The sequence below is a fragment of the Enhydra lutris genome, unplaced genomic scaffold, assembly GCF_002288905.1.
Source record: "Enhydra lutris kenyoni isolate GAN:26980312 unplaced genomic scaffold, ASM228890v2 scaffoldscaffold15, whole genome shotgun sequence".
Lineage (NCBI taxonomy): Eukaryota > Metazoa > Chordata > Mammalia > Carnivora > Mustelidae > Enhydra > Enhydra lutris.
The window spans coordinates 52215489-52229822 of record NW_019154099.1 but is presented as its reverse complement, the minus strand read 5'-3'; the positions used below and the strand labels follow the sequence as shown (position 1 = coordinate 52229822).

The following is a 14334-nucleotide window of genomic DNA, read 5'->3' as shown; positions in this document are numbered from 1 at the left end:
ATATATATATTTTTTTTTTTTTTTTTTTTTTTTTTAAGATTTTATTTTTTAAGTACTCTCTTCACCCCATGTGGGGCTCAGACTCATGACCCAGGAATCAAGAGTTGCACACTCCACCAACTGAGCCAGCCAGGCGCCCCCAAAATTTGATATGTATTTAATGAAAAAATTTGGAAATACAAAAATGTAAAAAAGAAGAATCTCATCATCCAAACACAGTTATCGTTAACAGTTTGGTGTGTTTTCTTCTGATGTGATTTCTTTTTAACATGGTTGTAATTGCATTGTAATTATAGTAGCAGCTAACACTTGTTGAGGGCCTACTATATGCTGGGTCCTGTTCTTTATATATCTTCTATCATTTAAGTTTCCTATCAACCTGTTCTTTATATATCTTCTATCATTTAAGTTTCCTATCAACTATTATTACTCCCATTTCACAGATAATAAAACTGAGGCACAGGGAGGTAGGTACCAGCAGTAGGTAATAAGTGGGAGAGCCAAGCAGTCTATTTCCAGACTCTGACCTATGCCAGAAAAAGGCATATGCTTTTTCTACATTTGGGATCACAGTTTCCTTGAGATAAATCCCCAGTTCTAGATTTAAGAGGTCCGAGAAGATGATGACAAGTCCATTGGTGCGCACTGCCCAATATTTTCCAGGGGGGCTGGCACCTGATCACAGTGCCACCCCCCATGGGTGTCGGCCCCAGAGCTTACCACTCATCAAATGATTGATTCATCTGATAGGCAAAAACATACTGCTTTCAGTAGTCCTCCTTGCCATGAAAAAGTTTAAATCTTTTTATAAACATTCATTTTTCTGGCTGCCGGCAGCATTCACTGGTAACACACTTATAGGTTTCCTTCTTTTTAGTCCCTTTTTGGTTTCAGGCCTGGAGCTATATTCTTGGTTAATCTGCATGTTTGTTATAAGGGATAATACAGAGTAGTTAGAACCGAATGAGGGTGGGGGAGAAGGAGAATAAGGAAGGTCTCAACTGCCCGCCCTGCTCTCACTCCTGACAGAAACTCCTGGACCATCTCTAGGATTACCCTCCTAGCCATCACAAACACAGTGACGTCACTTACCACAGGCACAATATAGAAGCTCAATAAATACCTTTTGGAGGAGTGAATCAGTGAACTGTTCTATCTCAGTCTGCCAAGCCTTAACCTACCCTCTCCTAGCAAATATATAGCTTGAATCACTGCACCTCAGTGTTCCCTTTGGTGTTTAAAAAAAAAAAAAAAAAAAGGCTTGCATCTGTGATCCCAGGTCCTGGCCTTATTAGGATCCTAGAGGAGTGGCCAACCAGAGGTCTTTGAGCCCAAGGCAAATAACTGAGATCAAAGCCTCCTGGATCTCTCGGGGAGGTCCTTGCCTGAGAGGACCAAGACCTCAGGTCAAAAAAGACTGGGCTCTCCCCTTCTCTTTGTGACCTGCAAGCTTGCCATCTCTGATGGGAAAAGGGGAGAAGGAGGCAGATTAGGGGGAGTGGGAAAGGTGAAGGAGGTGATGTTCTTGGGGGAGTCTGATGAGGGCAAGTGTTTACAAAATGGCTCAAAGGCCTGCTGAGCCGCTGGCTTCTTACTGTAAGGAACCCTGGCTCATCGTGGCCTCTCTCGCTCTCTTGGGGCCTTTAGAGATGCTGGCCAAGCTCACGCCTGCCCTCGGTGACTGTGGGACATGCTCAGATGAGTTGTTACTTGACATCCCCAACTCCATTTCTATAAACACTGTACAATGTAAAATTCAAGTGTTTTGATATCTTCAGATGACACTGGGACAAATAATGCTTTTTGCCTGTACATTTTATTTATTTATTTATTTAAGATTTCATTTATTTATTTGACAGAGAGAGACACAGCGAGAGAGGGAACACAAGCAGGGGGAATGGGAGAGGGAGAAGCGGGCTTCTTGCAGAGCAGGGAGCCCGATGTGGGGCTTGATCCCAGGACCCTGGGATCATGACCTGAGCCAATGGCAGATGCTTAATGACCGAGCCACCCAGGCGCCCTGACTGTATGCTTTAAATGTATGTTAAAAACTATGGAATACTGGGGCACCTAGGTGGCTCAGTGGGTTAAGCCTCTGCCTTCAGCTCAGGTCATGATCCTGGGGTCCTGGAATCGAGCCCCGCATCGGGCTCTCTGCTCAGCGGGGAGCCTGCTTCGCCCTGCCTCTCTGCCTACTTGTGATCTCTCTCTCTGTCAAATAAATAAAATCTTTTAAAACTTTTTTAAAAATTACGGAATATTAGTCATGAGGTACGATGCTGCCACTGAAGAGGTCGAACTTTTAAATAAAACGTCCTGGAGGGTAGCCATCCACATAAGTGTACCTTATTTTAAAAAATTAAGTCTAAGACATTTTAAGATTATGATTATACCAACCTCTTCGGTGAATCAGTCAGGGATGTGAATATGTATAACATGAGAAAGTATGTCACAGGGGAAGAGTCAGTCAACTATCTTATAGTTAATGTGGTCCTAAACAGAATTATGGAAACTTACTCATTACTTACTTATAAGTGAGTTTGCTTCTGAAGTTTAGCTTGGCTGGGGGTTCCCGAACTATGTTAACAGCATGATTAGACTTAGAGCCCTAATGTAAAAGCCACATTTAATCTTTCAGAGTTTTGCTTGTTTTTCTTTTTAATCTACAAAATGACAGGTCAGACCAGAGTCTGATTTAATGAGTCTCGGTGGGGCCCAGACATTGGTATTTATTAAATGCCCACCAGGTAATTCTCATTGCAGCCAGGGTGGAGAACCATGAGCCTAGATGATTTCTAAAGTCCTTCCCTGGCACCTAAATGCCATGATTTCTATTATTTTATTTTATTTTATTTTTTAGGATTTTATTTATTTATTTGACAGAGACACAGCGAGAGAGGAAACACAAGCAGGGGGAATGGGAGAGGGAGAAGCAGGCTCCCCACTGAGCAGAGAGCCGAATGCGGGGCTCGATCCCAGGACCCTGGGATCATGACCTGAGCCGAAGGCAGAGGCTTAATGACTGAGCCACCCAGGTGCCCCTGATTTCTATAATTTAAAAATTGAAATCAAAGTCCGTAAGAAAATCAGGTTCATCTCACAGAGCATTCTGTTTAAAAACATCTTCCCAAATTCAGAGATCTCAGAAATCCTGAAATGAAACTTACTTCATAACTGACCCAGCCCCGGCCCCATGAGGCATTTTGGGCAGATGTTATGAATTTTGAAAATTGATGTTTGCCCTCCATTTCAACATTCCTAAATGAGTTTTAAGGCAATTACCAAAAAACCCAAAAAATTATTTTTCATCTTTGAGAGTCAAGATGTGGTGAAAGTTTTTGATTTGGAAATCAGAAGGATCCAATGAAATGTTTATGGATTAAGATAGAGGAGAAATGAAGATATTGAATCTTTGCTGTTAGCTTGGGATGACAACTCCCTGTGCGTGAGTGTGTGTTCGCACATGAGCCTCTGCTGGGATCAGGGAGGGGCAGCTGATGTTGGGGGGTGGGGGGGGAGTATCTCATAGACCCTGAAAGGACAGATGGTGGCAGACTACAGCCATGGGGCCAGCATGCTTCTAATTTCAAGGCAGTGTCCACCTAGGAGCCGTTCTTACTAAAGACTTCGTTCCCAGAACCATCAAGTTTTTCAAATGCCGTTCAGCTGGAGATGGTTTTTATTTTGTTGTTATAAAGCCCAGGCACTCACACTAAGGGCTCAAATAACCACATCCTTACTTGTCTACTCACAAGTGTATCTGAAGCAAAGAGGCTCTGAGACCTCTCCATGAATAAGTCAGGAAACAGATAGATCCAAGTTTGGTATTTAGATTAGAAATACCAGTGAAAAGAAGGAACGTTACCATCAGAAATGTGCATTTCTAAAGATTCATTTGAAAGTTTTGAAAAAAAGTAAAGCTCATGCCCTGGGGCTTCTGGGAGTATGTACAAAATACAATAATTAAATTAAGTCCAGCAGTTAAAATTCCTCATAAAAAGAAAAAGCTGGAACGCTTCCCAATGGGGAATGCTTGACTTAAAAGAAAGGTTTTACTCTGTGGCCTGGAGGTCAACAAACTGGGACTCTGTGGGAATGTATAAAATTTCTTAAAGGGTTCTTAGGTCTTTGTTTTGTTGAAAGAAAATAAAAGAGTAAAAAGGGACAAGTTTTGGAAATTCAAAAAAATGAAGGTGCAGTCCTAAAATCATCATGATTTTTATAAATGCAGCACCAGAGGCTATGAAAACATGCTCTTTTCTCAGTACTAATCTAACACATATGCTCTTTGAGAAGGAAGGAAAAAGACCAGTGGATCTGTTTGAACAAACCATTTTAAAATGTGCTCATTTCCAGAGGCTGTGCATGCAAATCATGGCCCATTCATTTGCAACTTATTTTGGAAATAGTTACCTTAAATATTCTCATAAATATATTTCACAATTTAAAATTCCTTAGATAACACAAAGACTTACTGATTTCTTTTAAAGGTTTTTAGAAAGCAAAGTTGTAAAAACTTATTTTGGGGGGGGTCACATCCTTAGTTGTCTAAAATGGAATGTTTATCATAATTTGAAAATATCTGTTTTTCTAAATAATCACTTACTGCTACCTCTCTGGTAACATTCCCTCGCCACCCCCAAAAGGAATACAGTTATGAACACAATGGAAATAAAATTTTATGTCCTTGAACTTTGTTACTTGTAAGTGTCATGAATTTCAGGCTGCATACTCAAACAATTTCTACTAAAACATAAAGAACCAGGAATACGGGAATCCTCATCTTTACTGCTTAAATAGAATCTGAATGTTGCCTTTGCATTAGGACAGCATGGTCGAATGCAGGACATTAGGAGTAGCAGATTTGGCAGCCATATTTAATTTGATGAATAATTAACAGCCTCACTGACATTTCTACTTTGATTCCCAAAGTACATTAGCTGTCCTGTGCACTCGGGCTCTCTGCGGTAAAATGGGCTAATAAACTTCCTGTGCCAGGTTCACAGTAAATGAAGGACTGTGGAGCATCCTGCAAGCAGCTCATGATTTAAGATGCTAGAATGACGTCCAAAACATGGACACAGAATTAGAAAAAAATTTTTTTTTTTTTTTTTTTTAGAAAAAAATTTTTTTTACCCCATTTTGTTTGCTTTCCTACATTTGTTGGTTTTGCGTTTGGAATGGCAAGGGGAAGGAGGAAAGTAAGACTCTAAGGAAAAGGGAAGCGGAAGCAGACCAGCAGCAGACACAGGGACTAGAGAGGAGAGATGGGACAGAGAATGAAGGCCACAGACAGGTGCCGAAGCAGGGAGGCTGGAGCCCAGAGGAGGCCCAGGGAGGCTAGTATAGCTCGGTGAGTGCACCGTCTGTCCTTGACGGCTACAGCCTGCTCCTTCATCCCTCCACCGGGATTCCTTTCTTTAGACCATCCAAGACATTCACCAGCCACGCAGACCAGACCTCAGTGGGCAGTCCCGCAAAATGTTCGATCTAGGGGTGACCCAGGGCCTCCAGGAGCCAGGGGGCCATGCAGGCCTGCTTCAAGGTGGCATTTGCCTGGTGGTGGAGCTTCCTGACTGTGCCGTTGGTTAGTTGTTGCAGTTGCGATGAGCTCAAGTATCTTTGCTATGTCAGGCACTGTGTCTGAGGGAGGCCCTTATTGAAAAAGAGGCTTCAGGGGCGCCTGGGTGGCTCAGTGGGTTAAAGCCTCTGCCTTCGGCTCAGGTCATGATCCCAGAGTCCTGGGATGGAGCCCCACATCGGGCTCTCTGCTCCCGGGGGGAGTCTGCTTCCTCCACTCTCTCTCTGCCTGCCTCTCTGCCTACTTGTGATCTCTGTCTGTCAAATAAATAAATAAAAATGTTTAAAAAAAAAAAAGAAAGAAAGAAAAAGAGGCTTCAGGGGCCCTTGGCTGGCTCTATCGGTGGAATGTATGACTCTTGATCTTGGGGTTGTGAGTTCAAGCCCCACACTGGGTGTGGAGCCTACCCAGCCGCCCCCCCCCCCCCCCGCAAAAAAAAATAAAAAAGAAAAAGAGTTTCCAGCTACTTTCTCATTGTTTCAGAAAACTTCACTGGAGCTTCCTTAGTGGGGAACTTAATGTAAAACCAGAAATCTGAGGAGTTCTTGGATGTGGAGCTGTGCAGTTCGTGGTTTAATTTCGAGACATTTGTTGTAGGCTTGGTTTTGCCGGCTGTGTGACCTTGAGCAAGTCCACTGAACGGCCAATATTTGCACAACTCCAGGAAGCACGCTCACATTATTTTTTCTATGTGAACGGAGCCCCCTTCATCCAGGAACCGGTACTGCATAATCTTGTGTCCTCTACAAAATAAGGATGGTTGGACAGAATGGTAACATGAATTTGTAGTCAGAACAGCTCTATAGTGAGAGAAATTTCCATGGTCCAGGAATGGGTCTAGGAGGTTCTGAACAACAACAACAACAACAACAACAACAAAAGAGCCACAAGGTCCCCTGGAATGTGCCTGGCTGCTGGGAGTGTGCCGCCATACCCAGCATGTCCAGGGATCTGTCCCAAATGTTCTCCTGTGAGAACATATCCTTCACTGGCCAATAAAAGTGAACGAGAAAATGGGGTTCACTTGGTAGAAATTCACTTTCCAGCCAGCCTTGCTGTGGAGGGGGGGGGGTTCCTGTCCTAAACTGCAGCACGGGTTTGGCACAGAGAAGGAAATTATTCGAGCTTTCCTAAATGCCTGCTGTGCACCAAACATGATGCTAGTACTTTCTAAAAAGTACCATATTTATTTATTTGTTTGTCTTTATTTAGTTGACATTCATTCCTTTATAAAGATTATTGTTTTAAATCGTGGTAAAATCTACACCTCCCCAGAGGCAGGCTGCCTTGAGAAGGTTGAGGCCCTGGGCAGCGGTCTGTAGCTGAGGCACATGCTGAAGGAGGAGCTGGCAGCTGGAGGCTGTCTGCTGACCTCACTGTCCCCCGCCTGGCCGGCCATGCGAGCAAGTGGGGACAGTCCAAGGGGCACCTGGGGGGGGGGTGCATTTCCATGCCCACTGCCTCCTCATAGCAACTCTCCAAGTTAGGTATTATTATTCTAGTTGAAGAAGCTGATACTCAGAGACAATAAATAACTTGTCTGAATGTAACAAAACCTGGTCATCAGAAAGCCAGGATTAGAACAGAAGTGTCTGATGGAGGAAGGACTGTTCCTGATTGGGATGAACATGCTTGTAGCGAACTCTTGCTGGGGGTGAGAGATGAGCAGGGCAGGGAGGTGAAGATGCATGGCATTGTCCAGTATTGAGGACAGCCACACTCTTTGGGGGACACACACACGTAATAGCAGCCCTCTGATCAGTGCCATGGAAGGACTGGGGGAGCGTCACCAAGGCGTCTGTGGGGGATCAGGGGAGACCTCACAGACGTGACCTTCGAGGTATGTCTTGAGAATGGTTAGTTTGTTGGGTGTGATGGAGAAGAAGGGGTTGCAGCTTATGCAAAGGCTTTGCAGAAGACGGCTGGGAGCTGCAGCCCCTCGTAGCCCGGCTGCACGTGGCCAGAGCCCCTTGACAGAGGTGATGTGGCACTGGTGTGGTAATGCCCGTGGGGCTGCCGGTGGTGGGAGCTCCCTCAAGCCAGACTGGGAGACTGCATCGCAGAGTCTCTCCCCCTCGACCCCCCTCTCCCCCGGAAGTTGCTGCATGAATTCCAGTCCCTGGAAATCCATTAGAGGAAATGGGTTTGCTCTTTTCCTCATTTGGGAGTTTGGGTTATTAACACAGTTTTCTCGGAGAATCTTAAACCAGAAATTCATGTTAGTTTTTATGTTCTTTCTTCCATGGAGCTCAAAAGAGGCCATTAAAAAAGAAAAATAAGCCACATGCCTAGAGTGTGTAGTCTTCTGAAGAAGCCCTCCACCACAAGGCCATCTGAAATGGAATGTTCATTTTATTCTTGATTCTTTTACTGTGTCTGAATAATGAAGGAAATCTATTAATTGTTTCGAAACAAAACAGAACCCAGCCAAACCAGCTATGTGGCATTATGTAGACCAAAAAAAAAAAAAAAAAATCCAGTTTGTCACTGAATTTCTTCCCTTTAGCTAGGTATTTTAACATCACAGTACAGCGGGTGTTTGGTCTTCCTTGTTTTTCACACGATGGAGTTTTCAGTATTTCAACTCTCTCACATGTAATGAAGGGAATCTTGAAAATTCTTCCCAGGGCTTAGACTTATCTCTGGGACCACTCTTCCATAGGTTTACATGTTGCACACACAGTGGGAGAAACTGATTTTGACCAATGGAGAAGTCTAACAGAGTTACAGGACTCCCTCTAGGTCAACAGGCACAGGTGATCCGAGGGTGAGTTTTCTATACTTTTCTGATAAATAGAAAGCTTTGTCTCTGACTCAGTGTTCAGCATTTAAACTAAAGGAACTTCCTTGGTTCCTGAATAAGAGCTCATACTGGAAAAAGGTACATCCGGTTGGCCCAATTCTGTCCTAAGCCAGAGCGCAGCTTTCCACTTCCCTGTGTATAGCTAAAGTGAGAATGGGACAAGACTGAGTGTTTTTGTTCCCTTAGTGAATCTGACAGGCTGTTTACAAACTGCCTTTACTCTTCAGACTTCAGGCAGGACTCCCGGCTTCAGGACTGCAGCTTGGCCCAGCTCCTGGAGACCAAAAGAGGAGGAAAAAAGGAGATAAAATAGTGGCTGGTTTTCCAAGCATATGGTGTGTAGTTTTTCGAATGTTTTAAATTCTTAATCCGCACCTCTCTCGTTACTATCACTACTGTAGTCAATGGCACATTTTGTTGCAGCATTTGGTATTATTTTACGCCTTTGCTCTTCCTTTGACTCCACACAAGAGCGTTTTAATTTTGAAAGAAAAGTGCATCCGGAACCAGTCCTGCGACTTTCATACTAGCTAGCTGTTTGGCACTGGGTCACGCTCAACAGATGTTTGTTGAATGAATAAACGAATGAATGAATGGATCCTCTCAAAAAAGCTCAGAGACATCTTTACTTTCAGGAAAGTTTTCTTGTTTTTGTTTTGTTTTGTTTTTAAACTCGGGATTATCACCTATAGTATCCTCTGTGGATTTGAGAGGGAGACTGGCAAAGTTGGTTTTGGCATCTTTGGAAGAAACTCAAGCAAAAAGCAATTTAAAATGGAATGCTCGTTTTTCTCCTGGTTCTATACCATGTGTGAATATCCTGGGAAATCAACTCAATGACTGAAAGCAGGGGGACCCAAATCCTCCACAGGTCCCTCTGGCCAGGAATCCGGATTTGAGCCCGACAGACTTAAGTGCGCACGGGGGTCTGGTCAAGATCTGGGCCCAGGAGATGCGCCAGTCGCTTGTAGTGTCCCTAGGGCTAGTTCTTGCGCCCGGCCCAGGCGCTGACTTCAGGGCTGGAGGGACATAGGGGCCGGTCGGTCCCCAGGACCCGCTCGAGGGCCCCGCGCAGGTGTCGGGCCTGTGCGCGGGGTGCGCCGGGGTGTTGGGGGCCTGGGAGACCGGAGAGAGACGTTATTGTTACACTGTAACGAGTCTGATTAACATGCTCCTGACACTTTCCCTTAGTTTCTCCGGCTCCTAGCAACAGCTCACAAAGGCGCGGGATTGTCCTGGACTCCGCGGGGACACGGGGCAGCCTTTGATCTGCCACCATTACAGCGGGGCTGCGCGACAGGCTCGCGGGCTCCGGACGGCCCGCGGCGGGCGGGTGGGCGGGCGGGCAGGCGGGCGAGCGGGGCCCGCAGTCCCGACCCACTGGGCTCCCCCGCTCCAAGCCGCGCCCCGCCGGGAAGGGACGGTGCGCCTCCGGAGGGCGCGCGCGGTGCCTCCCGGGCAGCCAGTCTCCGCGTCCAGGTGCCCTCGCTCGCCGCCGGCCGCCCCCGGTCCTCGGGAAGCTCGGGCGGCGGGGGACGCGGGCTCCGCGCGTCCCGGCTCCGCTGGCGCACGTCTTTCCCACGGGGCGCGCTGCCCGGGCTCGCCGAGCCCTTCCCGTCGGAAGAAGCAAACACGGAGCCGTTCACTTACAAACAAAAATTTAAAAAGGAAGGGAGCGAGCGACAAATCCCTTGTCTTTTACAAGACTTGTAAACACTTTTTTTCCCCCTTAAATAAAAATTCTGCAGGCTTCAGTCCGCTTAGCTGGAACGGGGTCGGATCGACAGCAAACGACCACAAAAGGCGCTAACGACGATTTCAGTTCCTTTCCACACATCACGTTTTTTATGTCGTTGGCAATTCTTACAGACTCGGAAGGAAATATGCCGCCAAATAATTGCTGGAATGTAAACAAACTACCACCACCTACATCCACAATCGCCCATCACAGGACAGCAAAAGCTGCCCGGGGCCGCGGCGCAAGCTTTTCAGGTACTAAGTTAGGTATTTTGAAAAGTTAATTTATTTGCCATTTTGTTCCCTCTATTCGCCCCACCTCCCCTGCCCCGGTTAAAAATAAAGCGCGTACAGTGTTAAAGTTTAAACATCTAAATGCTGAGCTCTGCTAATTACTTTCCTCCACTTTGCCCCGAAATTGCAATGTGAAAACCCCGCGGGGCAGGGGAGGGTCTCGGGGCTGGGTGGACAGTGTCCCCGAGCCTGGGGCATAAACTCCGCGGTGACAGACCGGTTCGGTGCCCCTCGCCGGCATTAATATGCACAAGTCCCTGCTGGTAATCTTATAACCTGTTTTGTACGATCAATTGCCTTCCAAGTACTAGAGGTCAAAATAAAAACAAAAACAGACGACAGTTAGCTTTCCAAGAGGAACGGAAACCATAAAACCAAAATGTCCTTCAAATTAAAAAGCAGGTATTCTTTTTTTATCTGCTTAAGGCATCGTTAGAAAATATAACGTCTCCAGTGAAGGTCAGTTTCCCAAACGAGGGCAGGACTATTAGGGGTTAATATATTAATGATAATGATAACAGGTATATTTTAGAAAGGGGGGAGGACCACTACAGGGTCTGTTCCATTTTCCCAACAAAATATGTCAAGCAACGAGCTACTTTCAAATTCAAATAGGAGGCGGTGAAGTCTTCTTGAGGAAGCTTTTCCCAGCCTGTCCCTGGAGGAGAGGACCTAAGGGCAGCCAGCGGTTCAATACTTAGAAGTCCGAAGGGAACTGCACCCAGATGCCCGGGAAATTCCCAACTTGTGCTCACAGACAGTGCCTGACTCCACTGGAGTTTCCCTTCACCCTTTCAATAAAACATGACTGTATTGATATAATCCTCTATACATTAAAATGAGGTTGTCACAGATTGTCATTAAGACCTCAGTAAAACAATGAAGACATTATTGGGCACCCCCCGCCCCTCCGGCAAGGTATTAGGGGAATAAAACAATCTACACCACACGGGTCCTATTGAGATTAATGAAAAAATTATGCAAAAAAAATCTCAATTTCATTTTCCCGTGACAGGGCTTTGCATACATAGTGTCAGTCCTGCCCTGCACCTGATGATTTATTAAACTAATCTATGGTGATCACCACGGATGTTCTCAACTCAATCTTGTCCTGGCTCATTTTCTAAGTAATTGTTTCTCATTAGTTCGGATAATGTTTTAATAGTGTTACCCATAATTTAGCCCCCAAGAATTAATAACAAGGGGGTGATATGGCGAAGCAGCTTGTGATAAGCTACACAAAATATAAACAGGTATGGTTTTTAATTAATCAGATGGCTGCGAGGTCCTCTTCTTGTAGTCCATTGCTAGCTGGAGGAATTCCCCAGGATCTCTGAACCTAACTAACTATACCTAACCCCTCTTCTGGGGCCCTTCTTTAGGGTTTCTGCTCAGAGTGTGACCAGGGCAAACTGGTCCAGATTTTTGGCTCTAGTGGGTCTTAGTCTCATGGTATTACCATAATTGGGAACACAGGGTTTTGAAGAAGACGATAAATGTGACTTTTGGGTGTCAGGTAAGGGTGTGGTGACCAGTCAGTCCCACATTGTAGGGGATCTAGGAACCCACTAGCTTGATGTTGATGGGGTTGGGGAGTCCTAGCCATGTCCGGGCTCTCAGCACCACCCAGAGACCTTACTGAGGGGGCTGCTTTTCCTGAGGTCCCAGTGCTTTCCCCTGGCATCTGAGAGTCCCTCAGAGGGAGGGCTTGGCTCTCAGTGAGTCTCTGGCCTGAGGAGGTCCACCTGTAGCGTTTGGGGGCTGCCTGTGTAATAGGGGTGGAGAATATGTCTGCCCTTTCATCATGTTAGAGCCTTGACGGGTTATCTGTACCAACACACAAGGATGGGAAAGGGCAGTTGGGTTGAAGTGGGGGTGTAAGGGAAGTAAGAAGGAAGGCTTTTATTTTCTTCTTTTATCATAGGTCCTGCGTAGGCTAGTTCTAAGACTCTGAAGAGGAGGTGTGTGTATGGAATAGGTCAGGGTAAGAAGAGGCCTCCCTCTGCTTCCTGCCTTCTGAGCCGTCTCCCGGTGTCTGTGTGCTCTGAGCAGACAGGGCTGAACCAGGTCTGTGGATTCCCCTGGGGCACACCTGGCTGCAACACCAGTGGTGATGGGGGGGGGGGCTGCTTCTCCTGTGGCTGCTGCCCGTTGCCCCTGACTGCAGGCCAGAAGCCCAGTTTGACTGGAGGCCAGACTGAGCTGCCACCCTCCTCCTTCCAGCCACTCCACTCTCCTTTCCAGCTAACTCCAAGGTGAAGAGTGACAGTGCTCTCATGAGGGGCTGGAGAGAGGGGTACACACTGGAGAGGAGATGCACCGCCCAAGGCAGGCCAGGACCCCAGTGGAGCACATCCCATCCCCTTTCAAGGGGATGATCTCCTTGAGGGATCCGCTCTTCAAAACAGCTTTACTAAGCCCGTTCAAGAGCTGTCGCCTCCGATCCCAGGTCTGGGATTATGAGTTGGTGTTTCAAGAATGTGCTTCTCCGGAACCGTCCTGCCTGGTTCCAGTTCCTTCTGCCTTCCTGTCGGAACTGAAGCATCCCCTGCCTCAGGGCACTGAGTGGGTGCCCCCCCACCCAGGCAGGACAGTGTGTGGGCCCCTCTCACTCTGCTTGCGTTCCCAGGTGCCCTTCCTTTAGTATATGCTTCAGCTCTACTTCCCTCTCGGCTTCCTGTAGGAACTGGAAGAGGCAGGGGCAGAGGAGACCCCTGGCTGGGCCATACAGTAGGGGCCATGGAAGAAATAAATAAGGGTGTAGGAGGAGGTGAAAAATTAAAATAAAAAAAAAACAACTGTTTTCTATTTACAAATTTAAATAAACAGAACAGCCTTCCCCGCGGTGTTTGTCTAAGAGTAGCAGCTTTGCTGCTGTGTAGGTCATGAAAAGGTTGGTGTAGAGTTTAAAACTTCCCATTCTGTTAATTTCTTAAAGAACAGTCGTCCAGAGTCTCAACACAAAAGCTCATGATTTAATGAGGAGCAGAAACAAAATCTCTGATTGTTGGTGTTTCAAATTTCATTGGCGTCCTCTGGCAAACACAAGTTGATCCTTTCCAGCTTCAATACCCTTTAGCCTTCGGTATAAGAGCACACGCTGAATAGGGAAGAATGGCTGGTGGTTATGTTTATTTACCCTTACTACAAGCTGGGTTAACCTCTTCAAAACAGCTTTACTAAGCCCGTTAACCACACCGCCCGGTCGACCTGCAGCAGCATCTCTAATGTGATGCAAATCTCGCAGGGGACCATATGCACCAGCTCTGCCGCATTGTGTCCTCTTAGAGGCTACAAGTTTATTGCTGAGGGGGCCCTGTCCCGGCCATACATTTACAGGGGGAAGTGGCCTCAATGGCAAAACAGTTAAATGGGGAAATTAAGGGAGAGAATGGATGGTCTTGTGTCTCTGCGCATTTTTTTTTTTTTTTTAATTGCTGGTGACTGTTCACCCAAAGCATTCACCCAGGATGAGGGCTTTCATAGTTCTCACCTCCTGGTTCAAATGGGTGGAGGTTTCATTTTGGAAGGTGGTTAAGAGCAATCAGTTTTGAAGATTTATTTTCAGAAGCTATCTGATACTTAACTTTTCTATGCCATCTCTCGTTTTATCAGATTTATACTGAAATAAACAGAACCCCGTCATTTAACCACTAGTTTTAAAGACTGGCCTTAAAATTATTTACAGTGTTGAGTAATGAACAATGTGGGAAACATCTAATGTGAGAAATGTGAAAGGAGCGCACATATTTGAGAAAGATCTGTTTCATTAAAGACCTAACATGCCTCCAGCCCATCTCTCTCCACTGTTTTTTCTCCCTGTGAAATCATAAGTGCATATTTGTAACACATTAACGAGCAATAAAGTCATAAGCTTGGAATCCAAAAGGAGGAAGTTCATTTTTAGAGGGATAACTGG

The 14334-nt window shown here is 46.0% G+C and overlaps 1 protein-coding gene across 1 annotated transcript in view; it reads right to left on the bottom strand.

The window, feature by feature from the left end:
- Positions 1–8234: 8234 nt before the first annotated feature.
- The window catches only part of LOC111147039 (citrate lyase beta like), a 250939-nt gene continuing 244839 nt past the window's right edge, over positions 8235–14334 (bottom strand). The window contains exon 9 of the mRNA XM_022502890.1: positions 8235–8658. The gene's annotated coding sequence lies outside the window, so the exon portion shown is untranslated. The remainder of the gene's footprint in view (positions 8659–14334) is intronic.